Genomic DNA, 20050 nt, shown 5'->3' with positions numbered 1-20050 from the left:
GAGTACTTGTTATATGCCAAGCACTCTTCTAAATCCCTTTACATATATTAACTTAGTTAATCTTCACAATGACTCTATGGCTCGGCACTATTATTATTTCATTCTGAAAAAAAGGAAAGTGATGTGTAGAAATGTTAAAGGTCCAAGAGCATGTAGTTGGTAAGTTTCAATGCTGATGTTCAATTCTAAGAACCTATGCCCCTAACCACTAAAGTGCAGCTTTTGCTGGTTAAGAGAAGGGGACTTTAATAGGAAGGGTCCAGGAAATGGCATATGGTGGTTCTGGTTTCAGTTCTCACTGTAAGAAGAAGTGACTGTTGCTTGCCACAGCAGACAGAAGACTACTGTTCTCCCAGAGGAAACACAGCTGCCAGGCAGAAGACACAGACAGACACAAACGTAGTGCAGGAAAGCCATGGTCAGCCTTTGAGGAACCTAGTGGAGGGAAGCAGAGCTTTATGTAGAACTCAGTCTATAGAGATGAGACTTTGAGCTAGTCATGGCATGAGTAGTGACCTAGACTTAGAAATAAGGACCCTAAAGCAAGAAATGGACATTCCAGACCAAATCCTACATCATATTGTACAGGCCACTGCATACACACAGAAGAACATCAGACAAGATCAGATCTGTCCCATAGCCCCTAGCCACATAGATAAAAAGTCTTATGACTAGCTGCTTATTTGAACACATTGATGGTCTTCTATAGATCACTGTTTCTAGTTGGAAAATGAAAGTGCATAACATTTTTGTTTGAGAGTGCGGATGCAATCATTCTCAGTAAATCCTTTCATCACTTACAAAGGCTCTAAGTCAAAAGAGTCCTTCTATGTGTTGCTAAATATCAAGTTCCTGGATGGCTCAGTAGGGTAAACACACTCTGACTCCAGAATGCTTTCAGTGTTGACAAGGTTTAGGTGCTACATGCTACAGATACAATATACATATGTTAGCATTGTCGCCTGATGTTGTATTGAAAATGGGAGTTTCAGCAATTTAAATACTCATACACACACACACACATAACCACATATACATTCATACACTTATTCCTCCAAAGCATTACCCTCTCCCATTCCAGTCTCCTCAACTGATTGTCAAAATCTTCCCATGATCCTTCCCCACCATACCAAGTGGATATTCCTTTCCAATTTTTCATTATTTTCTGCAGACACAAAATCATGCCATGTTCATCCACCCCCACCCCCACCTCCAAGCTTATACTTGTTACTTCTGCCAAGAATGACCTTCCAACTTCTGGATTTATCCAAATCCAGTTATTCTCTGAGGCCCAAATCAAGTCCTATTTCCTCAGATGGTTTTCTCCACCAACCCTGATTACTCCCATCTCTATCCTCCTTTGGTACCTCCTGTGAATGCTTCTTGGGCAATCAGTCACATGATGGCTTGCACATCACTGTGTTTCATGTGTGTATGACTTGTTTGACAAATCAATCGTGTACTTCTTGGGCTGAGAAACTGACTCTTAAACTTCTTGCCCTTGCACGACTCCTAAGACAGTGGCAGACATATAGCTGACTCTCAATGCACAATTGTTTGCAATAAAAAAATGAATTGAAAGCACTTAATTGTTTCACTTCAGACTTACTGACGTCAATTAGTAAATTATTTTTGAAGGACTTTTTCCACCCTTGGGTTCCAGAAGGACCTGTGGGGCACGCTGTATATCAGAAAGAGTCAGAGTTCCCTTTAAATCCACTGCATGTTCAATGAGATTGATTATGTGCTCTTCTCTCCATGTGCTTTTTAATCTGGATAATTTATGCATCTCTAATGTGGGACAAAAAAGCATTTCTTTGGGAGAGAAATGGAGGGGGAAAGTCCTATTATTATAGAAGCATGCAATTATTTGAGCATAAACATATTTTATGATAGTCCTGCAGATAAATTTTCTCACATGAAGTTGATGCCTATGTCAGTTTAGGTCCTCTATATCCAGAAAGTGGTACTATTCAGTTTTATTGGCATTGGTATTTGGGCAGGCAGCTGTTGGAAGGGCTAATAAGAAGCAATAAACCTATAATACAAGATTTACCTAGTGGATTAAATTCGATAATCATATACCATAGTTATGCCTCAGCCTCAAACATTCTAATCCATCTTGATAACTACGATACTTGTGGATCCGTCAACTATGAAGTTCCCCAAAACCTTCGCAACTAGTTTGCCCTTTTAGTCTCAACCACTTCCTGAAATGATAACGTTAATAATACTAATAATACTAGCAGCTAACACTTAGAAAATACTTATTATAGGCCCATAATTATCTCAATGAATCCTCACAACAACTCCGTGAAAAAGGTCCTATTATTACTCTCTACTAGAGAAGAGGAAATTGAGGCTTAGTGAGAGCGAGTTGCTTCCCCGAAGGGACACAGTTCCTAGGTGGTGGAACCAGGACTCAGAGTTCTTCTGACTCTCTGAGGCCCGCTAGCCTACTCCATTGCTATGCTCAGCAGCAGGATCACCCGGGAGCTTGTTAGAGATGCACAAGTTCAGGCTCCACCCAGACCTACTGAACTATCATCTGCATTTTAACAATTTCCCAGCCAATTCAAACGCACGTTAGTTTTAGAAGGGCTGTTCTAACCCACCAGGTTATTGTGCTTCCCTTCCTTACTCCCTTCTGCCCGGTCTATACCTTCGTCTCTTATTTGTTGTAAATTTATCTCTCCAAACTTCAGGGGGTGTCACGATCTAATTTATAAATATATCTTCAGTTGTTCTTTGGACTTTTTTCTTTCCTCAGCTTTCAGTATTTTGAGTGAACTTTTAGGGAATTTCCTCTACAGTCTATTACAGGATATTATTTCAGTTGCATTTCTGTGGTCCTTTTCTAGTTCTCTATGGGTGTCCTAAAAAGAGACGATGCTAAAAGGAGAATGATGCTAAACACACGTTACATTTAGATAGAGACACAGTTTGTCTTTGTATAGGGAAGGTGTAATCACTCCTAGAACTATTTCTCACATGCCCAGCATTGTGTTGGCTTCCCCACCTGCCTAGATTTATTGAGATATAATTGACATACAACTTGGTATTAGTTTAAGCTGTGCAACATAATGATTTGATATATGTACATATTGCAAAATAACTACCACAGTAAGTTTAGTTAACATTCATCTCCATACATAGTTACAGATTTTTTTCTTGTGGCTTTTTAAAAAAAAAATTTGGAGACACACTGACCAACGTCCTTAGGGAGCAGTGACTACCACAGCCTTGGTAAAATAGATGTTCACTAATTATATATGAAATGAGAAAGAATAGGGCAAATGGATATTTTCTGTTTCTCTTTCCTGAGCCCGAATTGTTCCCTCGCAACCATTCATTCCATATGTCTCAGGAAATTCATGAGTCCCTGCGCCACCCGGATCTCATATTGTTTCCTAACTCAGCAAATGACACAACGTCCTTTGAGTTCTGCAAGCCAGAAATCCAGAAGCCTTCCTTGATACTCTCTTTTCTTTATCTCTCTGTCTTTCCACTTATGGTTTCACCTTCTGTCCACTCCCCGACAAAGGCAATAATCCCAGTCGCCATCACCTCTTAGCTACTCCATTGCAATAGCTTCCCTGGGAGTCCACCTGTATCTCCTTTTACTCCTCCCTCCCCTCCCCAATTCAATAGGGAGAATAATAATTTTAAACACAATTCTGATTGAGTTACCCTTCTCTCTGACTTAAAATACTCCGTGGTTTCATTTTGACCTTAAGATAAAAAACAAAACTTCTTGACTGGTCTTAGAGGACCTGTCTCCCCACCTGCGTAGATCCTTGCCCCATCTTACAGGGATGACTCTGTTCTCTGTGACCACCACACCAGTCTCCCTGCCTCTCCTAACATGTGCCATGCTTCCTTCTTTGACAGATGTTCCCTGGCATAGTCTTTCCTCCCTTCTTTACTCAGTGAGCATCCTTTAGCAGTCAGCTTCATTTAGGGATCCTCTTCCCTGACAACCCTGAATAGGGCATATCCTCCTACTGTACCCTTTTGCTCATGCATTCACTTATACATTCATTCAAATAACTCAACAAATATCTATTGAACCACTCCTCTGTGCCAGGCACTGGGATGCAACAGTGAACAAAGCATGAGTGGTTCCTGATCTCCTTGTCCAAAGTAGAAATCAGAGCACAGGTCCCTCTCCTTTCACAGGACTTATTGCAGGCACCTTGTGAAACATTTTTATGATTATTAGGTTGACATCTGTTTCCTATATAAACTGTAAGCTCCATGCAGCTAAGGATTTTTTCTTACCATTTTGTTTCTAGAACCCAGCATGCTACCTGGCATATAATAAGTGCTCAATAAATATATAATGGTTGAATGAATTTTAGATATTTAGACCTAAATGTTCACATCAAAATTTATCTGCCGTATATAGACTTACTAGATGTTAAAATATTTATTTTCTTCTTAGTCTTGTCGTTTTATAAATCATGGTTTAATGTGAATCACAAACGTGGATTGTCTGTTAACTTATTCCATATTTATTTACTGCTTACTGATCATGCTAGCTCGTCTCTCTCTGTAATCTCTCCTGTGTTTGGAGAGAGTCTCAAAGTCTCTGGGAACATTATGCCCTGCATGGTAGTGCCCGCTTATTAACCACATGGAGTTTTCTATTTTCAAGCCCTCTTCAAAATTTCTTATTTGCATCAAACATTGCACCCAATCCCGTAGTGACTAAAATTCTAAAACAGATTTTATAATGTTTTTCAAAATCTAAATATATTATTTATACTTGTTACTTTCTTTCCCTTTCTTGAGAAAATAGTATTTCTCAATTTGTGTTCAGAGTGTCCCATGCTCAAATACTCCTGGGAAATAACGGTTTAAACACAGCAAATTCCTTGCTGCAGCCTTTTTAGAGACCTTAATTTGTTATTTCATATTGTGAATCTCCAAGTGCGTGTGTGTGTGTGTAGGGGGGGCGTGTATTACATATTCAGGATGTCAGCTTTTTCAAACACACTTGATAGTGGGGCTCCCTTCTCCAAGAGCACTTCTCAGAACACTTGAAATACTGCTTTTAAATCAGCCTGACTCTAGACGTGGGATAAAGTGTCAATAGATCATAGTTTTGATTGTTATTAAAAAATGAACTGTTTTAGTCTTCTCTGGAATGAGCTGACTTCTGAAAGAACATGTGCCCAATTCAACTCAGCTAACGGTTATTAAATATCGGTTGTCTGACCATCTATCTAGTGCTGGCAGCTCTCTTGACCAGGAAGACTACATTGACGTCCGTGCTCCGAGGAGTGGAGAAGAGAAGATAGTGGAACTGAGTCCCTTTTATGTTCCAGGCCTACTGCAATATCAATGCACAGCGTCCCTAAATGTAGAAACAATCGTTCCTGATAGTAAGACAAGGGGATCCTCAGGGTCCCAGTTAGCAAGTGCGAGTTCTGGGAATAAAAGCAAGGCCTCTTCACCTCCATAGCCTGTCTCCCTTTCCCTGACTATATCATCCCTAATTCGCGTATAATCCTGTGTGAGAAATTCACAAAAATAGCATGAATATTGTATGAATAAATGAGTAAAGTCCTATGGAGACTATCAGGGCTGTTATGCTGTTTCCAAAGGATGATATTCCTTTCCTTCCCTCAACTGGGTCTTCACTCAGAACCCGTTTCGGAGAGTATGTCTTGGAGAATATGAAACCAGCAAGCCCTCGGCCTCCACCGCTCGGTCTCCGTTGAGTGAGTTGTGAAATTTCCATGAATGCAGAAGTAGAACTACTTCTCAGCAGAAATTCATAACTTGTGTTTGTGGTTTATGTTGGTGACAGATGTGATTTCCTTCATAAAATCTTAGAACTGGAAGGAAGTAAGATCGTCATAAGGTCCCACTCATGCACAGTCAGGGTAGTTGAAGCCTGGAAAGAGTTAATGATTTGTCCAGACTCACATCAAGAAATAATACTACAAGTAAATATTAATGAAGATGCCAAAACCATAACTCCTGTGTATTGACAATCTACCAGATAATATGGCTATTATAATGTACTTATTGTACATCATATATTATCCCTATTTTCAGATAGCGTGTCTGAAGCTCAGACAAGTTGAGTGACTTATCCAAGGCCACAGAGCTAATAGGTGGTACATTCTTAGTTCAAACAGTCTGACTCCGAGGCTTAGGCCCTTTCCACCATGCTGCTTCCTGTCTCTACACTGTGGGCACATCAAGATAAGCCATAAGGGGTGATTCAGTCTGATCTCCCTCAACAGCAAATTAGATGGGAAATTGGGGGGCCCAAAAGAGCCTTGAAATCATATCATTTACATGAGGTATGACTGAAGAACAATGGACTTGGATTTTTAAAAATTATGTCAGAGATCTTTGATCCCATAGTGAGGAGTATTCCCTTCATGTTCTTATCCTAAGGGGATGAATTTATTTCAGTGGTGATGCCACAGCCTGAAACCATTTTGGAATTCCTTTTTATGCAATTACTTTTGTAACCTGCAGCATGCTTTTTTGAATAAGCCCATTAGTGGTAGAACATTTTCCACTGACAGCAGATTTAAATTTCCCACAGTTTGGAATCCAGTTTGGTGAAAAAGTAGGGATCAGGCTGGGTGATAATGATCGATATCACGTAATGAGACCAGTTTTCTTGAGTGACTTGATACACAGACTCAGAAGGTCTTGTCTAGAGCTAAGCTTGATCTTTGCGATCAACAGTGGTGTCAATGGAATCCAAGACTCAGATCTGTGTGGAATCTGAGAGAGCTTCCAGATGTGGCCTATAAGTGCCGTATGGAGATAAAGTAATTCAAAATAGCTACATATGAATAAACAACTTCTTTATTATTCTTTAGTTCAAACGAGTGTGAAATTCTGATGATAGTTATCACTTAATTTATTTTTCATGTACAATTAATTCCCTACTTTGAAATCTTACCTAGTCCTGGAGGTCCAGCTGAATCCCACTTGGTTCAAAACAATGCCCTATCAAAAAGAGTCCCTGGACATTACAACATTTGCTCTTTCCTCCAATTTCTTAGAATCTAAACAAGCACTACACTGTACCTTTATTTCACCTTTCATGCTATCTGTTATCTTCCTACAAAGGCTATAATATTTTTAAGGAAATAAAAAAAAATTAATCTTTTTTTTGCTTAGCTCTATGATGGATGCACTGTAAAATGTATGCTTTTAAGATGCAATGCTTCCCTCAGCCACTTTCTCATTTTTGTATATCTGGTCTCTATGAGTATCAACTAAATTCCTGGAAGATTGTCGGTATGCAATGTCTTCTTCCCTTTGACCTTATTCACTCTGATCTTCATTTTCCCTGAGATGTTCCGTTTGCAACACTTCTTTTTTATGTGAAGAAACTACATTGACTATGGTTATGCTAAGTGGTTGACTGAAGGATAAAGTTGAGCTATTTTCAAGTGCTTTTGGTCAATGTAGGCGGCCTTCATCAGCAATTTGGGCCTAATCTTCTATAGAAAGTTTGGATATTCAGAACTAGAAAAGATGGACACTTTTTCTGGGATAAAGAAAATTTCTATTCTACTAGGTTAAGAAGCAAGTCTTTCTTGAATTTTTGGCCTAAGAACTGTCTGCCATAAAGGTCTGTTGTTACCATTTGATTAGACTGAGGTCAAGTCAAAGGCATGCATTGAAGTGTGTTTATAAAACACCTACTCTCTGCCCTGCCCTTGCCCTTGCAGGGTTTCTACTTTCAGCAGTGGCAGGTTGACTCATAGCTATAATTCCTTTCTGGGAGAGCCTCAGAACAAAATGAGGCAGCATGGGTCAGCACCCAAATCCTAGAGTTTACAATTTATCAGCTCCAGGAAGAAGAAGTCAGTGGTGAGTGGGAAGTGGACTTTTCTGCCAGTGGATAAGTCTCCTTACTGAAAAGGAAGTGTACTTGATCTCAGAAGGACTGGAGAAAAATGAAGAGGGGGAGGCCTGTCTGCTTTTTCCATCATAAAGGAAGAGTGAATTGAGAGGCCTGCAAAACCACAAAGAATAAAATATTGCTGGCCAATGGAAATAGACACATTTGGAAATAAGGAAGTCAATTTGCTGCTCCAGAAGTGGTGTCAGGAATGGCATCCTAGCCTTGGAGGTCCTTTGGGAGAGGGGAGAGTTTTTTAATGCTTGCTAATGGGAAACCTTGAGAGTTAGTCCACGGGGAGAGACTAGAAAGGTGGGATGATAAATTACGGTAGGGCTTGAGAATTCCATCTATAATGGAGCTCACTTTTTAACAATCTGATAGCTTTGTATTCTTCCTGGTTCTCAGTAATGCATGGCATGAGCATTCACAGAGCATACCAGCAAGAATTTCCAAAAATCCCAACACTCAGATTTATCCAAGCGGTTGCATTATCTTGCAAATTTGACAGAGTTAAGGCGTCTTGAAAATAAACTTGAATTGTTTCTCATCAAGCAAAGTCAAAGTAATATTCTCAATCAGAATGAAAACAGTCTGAACCAAGGGGTATGACTGAGTAGATTACCCGTTTTAGCAAACCAAAACACAAAGTACCAGAACTATTCCTAGGAGTCTGCACGGCCAAATGAAGTGATTTCCCATAAGGTACTCTTAAAATAGATTTCTACTCTTTATCCCCATGTCACCACCAACAACCCCCTACTTCCCCACTCCCCACCAAACATTCTGATTCAATCCCTCTGTATTTAGGAATCCGTTTTCAACAGCAGTTAAACAGCCACATTTGGGAAACTCTGGTCAAGGGAAACAACCAATCAGGATAATTTCTGCCAGTGGTTTTCCAATCTGACTGCATATTGAATCACTTAGGGAACTTTCAACAATGCCAGTGTTGAGGGTTCCTCTCCCAGACATTCTGATCTAACTTACCTGAAGTGTAAATTCCTTAAAAGGCCCTCCAGTCAGTCCTAATGTGTAGCCAGGATAGTGAACCCCTGACTTAAGCCAAATCATACCTCAAATTTTCCATTCTGACTTGCATTCATTTGACTTTTGAAATAGTGACATCCAATTTTAAAAAATTTCATATATCATTATTTCTATTCTTGATCAAAATTCTCAAACTATTATAAAGCTTGCATTTATCTTTTAACATTAAAATTAATTTTGTCTTCGTGACTGTTGACCTTCCGCAGGGTATTTCTTGGCTGCAGTAGAAGCAGAAATGGGAGTCTGACACACAAGCCCTATTCCCCCAAATCTTGGAATTTCTGTTGTAAATCCTGCTTTTTTTTTTTTTTTTTTTAAGAGAGTACACCTGCCAAAAGATAGAGACGGGAGGAGATCTCTGCAGAATGATGGAAGATCTCCAAACCCAGAAGGCTGGCCAGGAGTAAGAAGACTGAGCAGGGGTGCCTCTGTTGTCCCAGGCAGCATAAGATTTCTGGAAGCTACAGTACAATTCTTGCCTGGAGCCATCCTGCTGCTTCAGGGCAGGCTTTGATTCCTGACTCATTTGACTGAAATCCTCTATGCTGCCCTGTAGACTATCCAGACACCACATCCCAATTAAATCTGCATTTAAATTGAATCTGCAATTAAAGTATTTGTGTCTCTGTATTGCATATGAGTCCTCGAGATCCTGGGTACTACCCACTTTCCCATCATTCTATTTAACTCATCAGAATTCATGTTGATGACCTGAAGAGTGTAACCTCTGCCTACACCACAGGCTAGTGGACCAAGACACAACAAAGTACAATGAACATTCTGGATTGTCCCTATGCGGTTACGTCATTCTCTTTACTTAAGTCATCTGGGCCATGGTATTGACTAGATGGGAACTTGAAAAAGTTATCCATCACGCAGTAAGGCCTTTTTGTTAAGAGTTCTAGGATACAGCTATTTTAGAGTATATGAGGGAATTCTTGTTCTCAGAAGCTTGTAGAACGCATGTTGTGAATGAGACTTTTTTTGACCAACAAAACCTCCAAGAGTGTTTCAGGAAAGGGAGGGTATGAGAAGGGAAGACGATATTCAACCATCCCAAAATAGCTGGTTTATTACTACAGGAAAAAGATAAGATGGAGACAGATTAGTCACATTTCCTTATTTGTTATTGTACCAAAATTATCCAGTGAATTGCAATGTCATTTCACATTGCTATCGAGACTTCTTAAATGCAACAAATTACTGAGGCTGGAGTAGAAGGAAAAAAATCACCTAAATGAAAGTACTAGTCTTCATATAGGTGGTGACTAGGTCATTAATTTATATTTGTTTCTTTGGGGGGAAGAAGTCCAGTACTATCCCTTTAAGCTATCTTGCTTCACTCCAGGGGTGCACAAGTGACAGTAAAACCAAATCTTGGCCATCTTAGTTAGCTCTGCTTTAGAGCTTCTTGGCCTACAATTGGGACTCTCATTTATTAGTATATTCATTCAACATATATTTATTAATCATGTATCTTTTCCCATGCACCACTCTCTGATTTGTCATCTTGGCTTATGTCACTTCACAACATTTGAGTGACTCACATCCAGTAATGATATCTCCAGCTTCCATTTTGTTTCTCTGTTTGCCCATAATAATAAAAGTAACAACAGCCAATACCATATGGCATTTACCTTGTGCAAGGCACAGTTTCAAGTGCTTTTTATATGTTAACTTTTTTCTTTTTGCTGGGAAAGACTCGCCCTGAGCTAACATCTGTTGCCAGTCTTCTCTCTCTTTTCTTTCCTCCCCAAAGCCCCAATACATAGTTGTATATTTAGATGTAAGTCCGTCTAGTTCTATGTGAGCTGCCACCACTGCATGGCTACTGACAGACAAACGGTGTGGTTCTGTGCCCCAGAACTGAACCCAGGCCACCAAAGCAGAGCACATGGAACTTTGACCACTAAGCCATCAGGCCTGGCTCGATATGTTAACTTTTTTGATCTGCATGAGAACCCCATGAAGAAAGTTTCACTTTTATCTGCAGTTGTCAGAAAACTGAGGTTTAGTTTAGATGTTAAATAATTAAATAATTTCTCTGAGGATAGCACAACTAGTAGAAATTGGTTTTGAACCTGGGTGGTCTGGAACCAGAGGCTGTGTCCTTAATCATTATGGAATGGCTGGTTGTGTCTGTAAGCCCTCATTAGTGGGCAAGTCTCTGGCCTCTTCTTTGACCTAACTCTCCATGGAAATGCTTACACCTGACTCATTTCAGGCTCTCAAGCAGGATTCAGAAAGGACATTTGGAACTGAAGATCTGCCCACTGGATACTTTTAGCCTTAGTTATAAAGACAGTTCCTGCAGATAAAGAAAAGTTTTTTCTAAGCTGATCATTTTTTTGAATAGTGTTGATTAGAATATTTGCTTTTCCCTAAATGGAGTCTGTGTTTTCTTTATTATAAAGATATCATATGTTCTCATCTCAGTTAATTCAAGATTATTTGTTTCTCTAGCGTCAAGTGTCAAGTACTTTTTAAAGATGGGCTCTTTCTGTGTACTTGATTTTTCTTGGCTAATGTTTAGCATGATCGTTTACACATTAAAAGAGGTAAAAGTTTTCATTCGGAATCAAAGCCTTTGGGTATACATTACAGTTAGACAGTCCCCTTTGTGGCAGAAGTCATGTTGTTCACCTCATAATCCAAAGATGGCACATGAGCCAGTATCAAGTGGCACATGAGCCATTTGTCATCACCACTCATTTCTTTCCCGACACTTCCCTGATTTTCCATGGACCTTCTCTTGGCTTCACCAAGATTCCTCATCTTCCACTCATGAAATTATCCTGATTCACAGTCTCTGTTTTCTATCTTTTGACTTGAGAGATTTACTGGGATATGAATAAATAATCAATAAGTTCTAAATAGAAAAATATATTAAATAGAAAGTCCTTCTCAACATCTTATAGCAACAATAGTTTCACAATATCCAGAAAAATGGTCACACAAACGATCTATAAAGAGAAAGAAAACAAAGGCTTTAGACTTAATGAAGGTAACAATGATTGCTTTTGTGGTGTGTGTTTTAGTAGAGAATGTTTTTAAAGACCGTAAGAATTCCTGAGACTTTGTTGGGAAATAACAGGATGGGAGGAACTAGGATCCCCCATTTAACACCTTCCCCCATTACACACACCCAGTATTGACATACCATGAGTTTCCAGGGAAACGCTACACATACACACCCCCCCCCACACACACACACCCCACTCACATATGTCTGCCTTAAGTGTCTTCTTTCACTTCAGCAAGGTCTGCCACCTCCTTCCGTTTCCAAAATAGGCAGAGGAAGAGGCACTCAATTTCAACTGACAAACTTACTAAAGACACCTCTTGATGTGCTAATTTGACAAAATGCCTTCACTTGGAAATAAATTAGGGTCCAGACAGGAAGTCAGGAGGTAACATTGTGGTCCCAACTTCAGTTCATTGATCTCTGGAGAGAGATAAGTTGAAATTCCAACTGGAAAAAAAAGATGACTCTGAGAGCTGAGTCATCCAGTTTGTATCTCTTATTGATCCAGTTAACTGGACAAATGCCAAATCGCATTTTATTTTATGCCATGAACGCCTTTCTGTTGGTATGTGTGATGAAAGTACTTGGTGCTTCCTGGGGGACAGGCACCCTGTGGTACTATCAGCAGTTTTTCTTCTTCTAACTTGTTATGATAACAACTTTTATTTTTACAGTCAACACTTAGAAATTCAGGGTAATGGGAAACCCTCTAAGCTTATGACCCAATTTTTCTAGAACTATGCTAATTTGAAATATTTTATCTTACCACCCCCAGAAAACCGCTGTCTTAGAAAAGTGAAGCTGTTACAAATGCTGTTTTTGAATTTGGTTGGACTGAAATTTGAATCACAGCTCTGCCACCTCCTCGGCTATGTGAACTTTGGTAAGATGTTTTACGCTTTGAAGCCTCAATTTGCTTTATAGGTTCCTCCTTCTTAAAGTTTAAGTGAGGATAAAATAAGATTATGCATGCAAAACTGCAACATAATGGTTGATATCTAGAAAGTGGTTATAAATATTAGCCATTATTATTAGTTAATTCAAATATTTTTGTGTCATACTACTTATTCTTGACTGTCTTTCATATCCAGAAACTCCTCAAAATTATTTTTGAATTCCAATATAGTTTACTTGTAAAATATAATGGCTCTACCTAAAGAGAGCAGAGAGTATATTGAGCAGACAATCTCCATGTCTGTTTTAAGTTAATATCTTGAACTTTCTTCTCCTTAGTTACAAAGAAATGAGTAAGTAACAGAATGGACTTAAGTGAAATTTACTCTTATTCCTTTTTTGGCTATTGATGTTTTACGAAATTGCTAAGTGAAATAGTGTAGGGAAAGAGAAGGAGAGGCAAATGACATAAATAGCCAATTGCATAATTGTTTCCTGAGTCTTTAGATAAGACAGAACATTTCATCCAGAGTGTTAAACTAAATCCCTATTTGTTCTAATTGCAACCTTGTGACCTGGTGAAAGCGAAGAATGATTAGCCAATTTTATGGAGAAGGAAACTGAATATGGAAGTTTAGGGAGTAAGTTCCCAGAATACCTTGGCCCAATTGTTCATGGCTTACTAATGCTGCTTCCTCCAATCACTGAATCATACTGTCTGTGGGCTGATTCATTCACTTCTTTCTATTGAGCAAATATCTGTTGAGCATCTGCTGTGTGCTAGACACTGTTCTAGATGTTGGGGATAGAGAAGCAAGCAAAGTAGACCAAAATCCCTGCCCTGGTGGAGCTGACAAAATAAAAAATTAAACTACATATTATATTATATGGTGATATATACTACAGAGCAAATTAAAGCTGGAAAGAAAGATGGGGAGTACGGTTACAATTTTAATGAGAGTGTGATTAGCAAGGTGTTCGCTGATAAGGTGACATTCAAGTCAAGATTTGAAGGAGGCGAGGGAGAGAGCCATGTGGGGAGCTGGGGGATTTGCTTTCCAGGCAGAGGGAACAGCATGTGCAAAGATTCTAGGCAGGAGGATACATGCAAATTGAGGAGCAAGGTGTGGGGCTATCAGGAATTGTAGGGTCTTGTAGATCATTCTGATGACTTTGGCTTTGATTGGGACTCAGTTGCAAGAGTACCTGGAAGTTTCTCAACAGAGGAATGGCATGATCCAACTTAAGTTTAATTGGGATCACTCTGTGCTGTGTGGAGAGTAAATGATGGGGATGAAGGCTTGACGCAGGAAACCAGCTAGGACGCTATTGGGATCATCGGCGCAGCTTTAGCAGAGGAGGTGGTGAGAAGCCGTCACTGCTGAAGCAAGAGCCGACAGACTTGGCTGAACTCACTGGATGAGGTTTGCGAGAGAAAGAAAAGAGCTGAGAATGACTGGAGGGTTTTTGGCCTGAGAAACTGGAAGGGTTGAGTGGACACCATTATGTGGTTATCCGAGAAATGCAATGTCTTGGTTCCAGAAATAAAGCTGCAAATTCAATCAATGGTAAAATTATTTTATTTGCATTGTACTCATTTAAAATGTGTAAATTTAATTTACCAGGGGCCGAGGTGACATCTACCATTACTTTTTCTGGAAATAATCAATTATCTAAAGAAATAAACCATAGAAACAAGACTTCAGAAAAAGATCCTTGGACAAGAGTATGTATCAAAACTTACCAATTAGATTTTTAAGCAAGCATACTTTCCTGGCTCCATTGCAGACTTAAGCAAAGATAATGGCCAGGGTGGGTCCCAGGTTTGGGTATTTTTTTTTTTTTTGAGGAAGATTAGCCCTGAGCTAACATCTGCCACCAATCCTCCTCTTTTCGCTGGGGAAGATTGGCCCTGAGCTAACATCTCTGTCCATCTTCCTCTACTTAATATGTGGGAGGCCTGCCACAGTATGACTTGATAAGCAGTGCATAGGTCCACACCTGGGATCCAAACCCACGAACCCAGGCCACCAAAGTGGAGCTCAAAAACTTAACCTCTATGCCACCAGGCTGCCCCAGTTTGGGTATTTCTGAAACATCTCCCTAGATGATTCCAATGCACAGGTCCTTAACCCCCAGCCTCAGCCTTCTCACTGCTAGCCCTTCTCCTCAGTCTGGTGAGAACTGTTGTATTTTATGAAACTAGCTGATGTTTTAATTGCATGCAAAGCAATTGGAAATGGATTGTAAATTATAAACCACACTCTGGTTACATCTTTCATTCTTTAAAGTGGGTTCCTTCAGAATCTCTACCAGCGTACTGGAATTACAGTGCTCCAAGAAACTTTGAACTCGTCTAGTCCCATAAACAGACTTAATGGTGTGTGCTGAGGCTGACAAATTGACGAATGTTCATTGGAGCTCTGTGTTAAGAAATATACATTCTGAGGGTGCTTCTGGGGCTAATAGAAAGTTTACTGAGACACATGAGCAAAGCTGGCCATGAGAGCAGGATGGAGAGAGACTTTGCACATACCACGTATCTGCCAATCCTGTCCTAGTCTCAACCTTTCATTTCAGGGAACTTTGCCTGAGGCCTCATAGTTTGTCAATGGTCCCAGTGCTCCTTCCAGCACGCTCCACACATTAGGCCATCTCTGTCACTCTAGAAAATAAACACCTCGATACAAACATGCACACATATTTCTATGTATGATAAGAACTTGAATATTGAAACTCCATAGCTCACAATCCAGACTTTTCACTAATCTAGCCAGATCTGTATTACTGAGTTTTTACTATGTATGAGGGGCAATTTCCTTAAAGGAGCCTTTCTGTTGTTTTTATTTGTTTCTTCCTTTCATTTTATTTTATTTTTAAAAATTTTATGATTTGGCACAAAGTAGAAACAATGAAATAAAAACTATATTTTATAGACTACAGTGGAGTGAATTTACAGCTAACGCTATGATCCTCGAAAACTGGCATAAAGAATTTTTTCTTTCTGTCTCCAGGGGCATGGAATGGAAAGGAAATGGCTGAGCAGCAGCTGCAAACAATTACTAAGCATTTTCAACGGTCTTGTGAAATGCCATGAATTGAGAGCATCACTTCAGAAGCCTAGATTGCATCCTTTTGAAGAAATGCATCACCGTCCACCAGACCTATCTTCTGTCTGTCCTTGGCAAGGTTTACAGGTTAGACTTTTATTGAGGCTCTGTCTTGTGACACCTTGAAATAAAGGTGTCTGTCTTTTTCTTCTTGACCTCTCTCTCCTTGCTTTGCTTTCCTTCTATCTTCCAGAATATATTTCTTACCATTCCTTTCGTTTTAGCACACCACAATTCGTCAGTGCAGAAACTGGCTGCTAGAGAACCAGAGCTCCATTCTGCACATGCAGGAGGAAATTTTCCTTTAGTCCTGTCCAACACAAGTGAGCTAATCATGAAATGCTGTCTGTATGAACTTTCCTATTATTGCGCTGGGGATTCCTGAGTTTTAGTGGACTAGAAGAGAGATTTTTCTGAAGAAACTTAACTCTTTAGACTAACATGTGAAATCTACAACAGAAAACACAACTAAAACATGCATAATAAGCAACGGTTGCCATAGTCAACTGACCTGTGTTCAGAGAGCAAATGCTTCGTGGGGGATGGGTAGCAGCAACAGGAGTTGGAGGCCTGAAAGGAACTTCAGTGACTTAAGAGAAGACGGGTGGAAGACTGGATGGATTGATGGTACTCCAGGCCCATTTGTAGCTATCACACTAGGCTCTTGGTTACATAGTGGCCCCAAGTCACATCACAGATATCTGAGAAGGTCAGCAGTTATGGACTTACCCAGTCTTTTGTTAACAATTTACCTTTCTGTCATTGCCACAGTGAAAGAATAACTTTGCCCTGTAATTATTCAACCAAACGTGGACAGAATCTGGATGAGCATAAAACTGGCAGAGGCATTAGAAAAGACACTTTGATCTCTTGTCTTCTATATTTTAAAGGAGTAAATAATTGGATGAAATATAGACATTTTTCTGACTGCCATATACTCAGGTGTCCTACAAGCAGGAAATAAGTCTGATAAGGGCCAGCTTTGTTGATTTCTAGAAGAAAGGGACTGGCTTTAAGTGTCAGGTTATAGCAACAGTGCCCTACTCCAAAGTTACAGCATGAGGAGTGTGAGAAAGAAGAGAGCAGAACATCTCCCTCTACCGGCCTCCTCCCTGCCTCCCTCCTCTCTGCCCACATCTTGCCCACTTGGCATCAGACATTCTAACCCAACTTCAGAAACAGGCTGAAGGGGAGGGGAGTAGAGAGCAAAGCTTTGGAATCCTTGTCACTTCAACAGTGGGTGATTTCAGGTCTCAGGGTGAATTCCATGTTAAGGGAAATGATCCCTGTGCATTTCCTCCTCTTTGTACGACCAAAGCAAAATAAAATTTTCTGATGGTCCGTCCTCAAGTATGGAAAATATCCACGAGAATGTCATGTATTAAGTTTGAGCAAAGGAGTATTTGATTGTGAAAAGTCAAAAGTTGAACTTCAGGATACAACTGAGAAAGTGGAATGAAAGTGTTTAAATTGGATAATGAAAAACATGTAGTTATAAGTGTAGATTTAGGATTAGAAAAAAAGTATCCCTATAACTTTGGGATGAATTATTAGGAAACATAAACATCCTAAACTGCAAACATCTGAAGCAAGGTTTTAGTTGCTGTTTGTCCTCTCTTTCAGCTCTCCCCTGTATTTTTACTAAAGAAAAGATATTTTTGTGCACACAGGGTGTCGCTTTCCAGTGGGCCACACGACAAGATCATCACCTTCATATGCTGGGTGGCCAGCAGTCTGCACAAAAACATGAATCCATTCTCACTTGAGGATTTTGGGTAAGGAATGATCTCTGGACTCACTTTTTCCAGTAGTCCACATTTTTAAATTTAATGGGCGATCCTTGTAAGAAGAAAATAAACATCTGCCCTATGGTTGTAGATGTTGTAAAGATTGGCAGAAAATGAACAAAAAAATAATTGGAGAAGTACAAGAAGTCCTACAACTGCTGAGATTTCTAGGGAGCCTGCCAAAAACTAGAACTGTTTACACTCAAGTAGCTAAGGCTGAGGATACTGCATTCTGATTGAAAGAAACCAAAGTCCCACATATGTCTAAGTCCTGTCCATTTCCGTCTTCTGTGGAGCCAGATCAGATGAAATACACACGCAGAGGGATTAGGTAAACTCTGCAACCTAATAGATTGCTGATAAAAACAAGAAAAAAAGAAAGAATGAACGAGGGTTGTACGTAAGTAGTCAGATGAGTGAGTCACATGTAGAGATTGAGAAGTGAGTCCCTCACTTTTCAAAGGCACATTCCACTGCTTCTCTGGCATTATTCCTGGCTTTATAGACATTTTCAGAGAAGTTACCTATTATGTTAATATTTACAACTTGGTTAACCATGTTAACCAAGATGACTAGTTACTCTCAATATAGTTTTACATGTAGAGCCAGTTTAGATCTCTGAATTCCTTCCCAAGGAAAGTAACACTGGAAGTAAATATGACGACCAATTTTGGCTGAGTTTGCCTTATTCTGGGAAATAATTATGCTCCTAATCTTAGTAGTAAGTTTTCTAATTTTGGAATTTTCCTACGTCAGATTTTTTTTCCCCCAAAGATTGGCACCTGAGTTAACATCTGTTGCCAATCCTTTTTTTTTCCCCCTTCTTCTTCTCTCCAAAGCCCCCCAGTACATAGTTGTATATTCTAGTTGTAAGTGCCTCTGGTTGTGCCATGTGGGACACCACCTCAGCTTGGCCTGATTAGCAGTGCCATCTCTGTGCCCTGGATCCAAACCAGTGAAACCCTGGGCCACCGAAGAAGAGAGCACAAACTTAATCACTTGGCCATGAGCCTGGCCCTCACATCAGATCTTTGATTCCTAAACGTCTTTCATTCCCATTCAATCACCAAGGATTTGATTCCCCCTTATGGATTCTAATTTTCACACATCAACTTGCTAGTCTTTTTAATTTTAAATTTCTTTCTTTTAAATGTTGAATTTTAAAATTGTAAAATAGGATGTACGTTCAGAGAAGAACAGAAAATCTAAAACTAGAGTTTAACCAAGTGATTATAAAGAGAACATCCATGCTACTATCACCCAGATCGGAAATACAAAACATACCCCACCTCAAAACCCCTTTCTTCTGCTCTTTCCTCATCATACATCTTATCACTCTACCTATCATAACTTTTATGACATTCACTTATTTGATTTTCTTTATAGTTTTACTACCAGTATATGCATCCTCAAATAATATAGTTTTATTTGTCCTATTTTTGAACTTTATATCAAGGGAGCCATACTATAAATAGCCATTTTGTCTGGCTTCTTTTACTCAATACTGTGACTCACATTGTTGGTTAACTGTAGCCTCTCCATTTGTTTTGCTGTCTAGTATTCCAAGTATAAAGACAACCTGTGCTACGGTTGGTTAAGATTTGTGTTGTTTCCAGATTGGGGCTATTATGAGCTTGCTATGAGCATTCTTTTTCATGTGCCTGGAACACATGTCATGCATTTTTCTAAGGTATGTCCTTGCTAAGTGCTGGGTCAGACTGCTGTATCATAGCATACATAGCATACACGATGTTAGACTATTTTCCAAAGTCATACAAATTTATCTTCCCACCTACAGTGCGTGCATGTTTCTTCTGCTGCACATCCTGACCATCACTTGACATTGTGACACATTTTAGCTTTGCTCATCTATGTACTACCTCATCGTGGTTTTAATTTGCATTTTCCTGATTACCAAGGAGGTTGAGCTTCTTTTCATATGTTTACTGGCCATCTCATTCCCCTTTCTTTGTGATATGCCTCTTCAAGTCTTTTACCATTTTTCTATAAGGTTGTCTTTTTTCCTTATTGATTTGTAGGAGTTCTTTACATATTTTGAAATCTAGTGCTTTGTTGGAAATTATATGTGTATATATATGTATACATAATTACATATAAATTGGAGATTTTGTATATATAATTTGAGATCATATATTATATATAATTGGAAATCTATCTATCATCTATCTACCTATTTATCTATCTATATAAAATCTCCAATCTTTTCTTCAGTGAGGTTTAAGAACAGGAGGGTGAGTTGTATACCAATGTAATGATTGATATGGATTTAGAAGACAAA

General features: G+C 39.4%; 1 protein-coding gene across 2 annotated transcripts in view; it reads right to left on the bottom strand.

The window, feature by feature from the left end:
• Positions 1–20050, bottom strand: part of DAB2 (DAB adaptor protein 2) — a 161959-nt gene that overhangs the window by 83043 nt on the left and 58866 nt on the right. Inside the window, exon 1 of one of the 2 annotated variants that reach the window (XM_023625708.2) lies at positions 16476–16685. The exons of the other annotated variant lie outside the window; for it this stretch is intronic. The gene's annotated coding sequence lies outside the window, so the exon portion shown is untranslated. Of the gene's footprint in view, positions 1–16475; positions 16686–20050 lie in introns of those variants that run through there. 2 annotated transcript variants of the gene reach the window in all.

Source organism: Equus caballus, chromosome 21 (genome assembly GCF_041296265.1).
Source record: "Equus caballus isolate H_3958 breed thoroughbred chromosome 21, TB-T2T, whole genome shotgun sequence".
Taxonomy (NCBI): Eukaryota; Metazoa; Chordata; class Mammalia; order Perissodactyla; family Equidae; genus Equus; species Equus caballus.
This window is presented reverse-complemented; position numbering and strand designations above follow the sequence as displayed.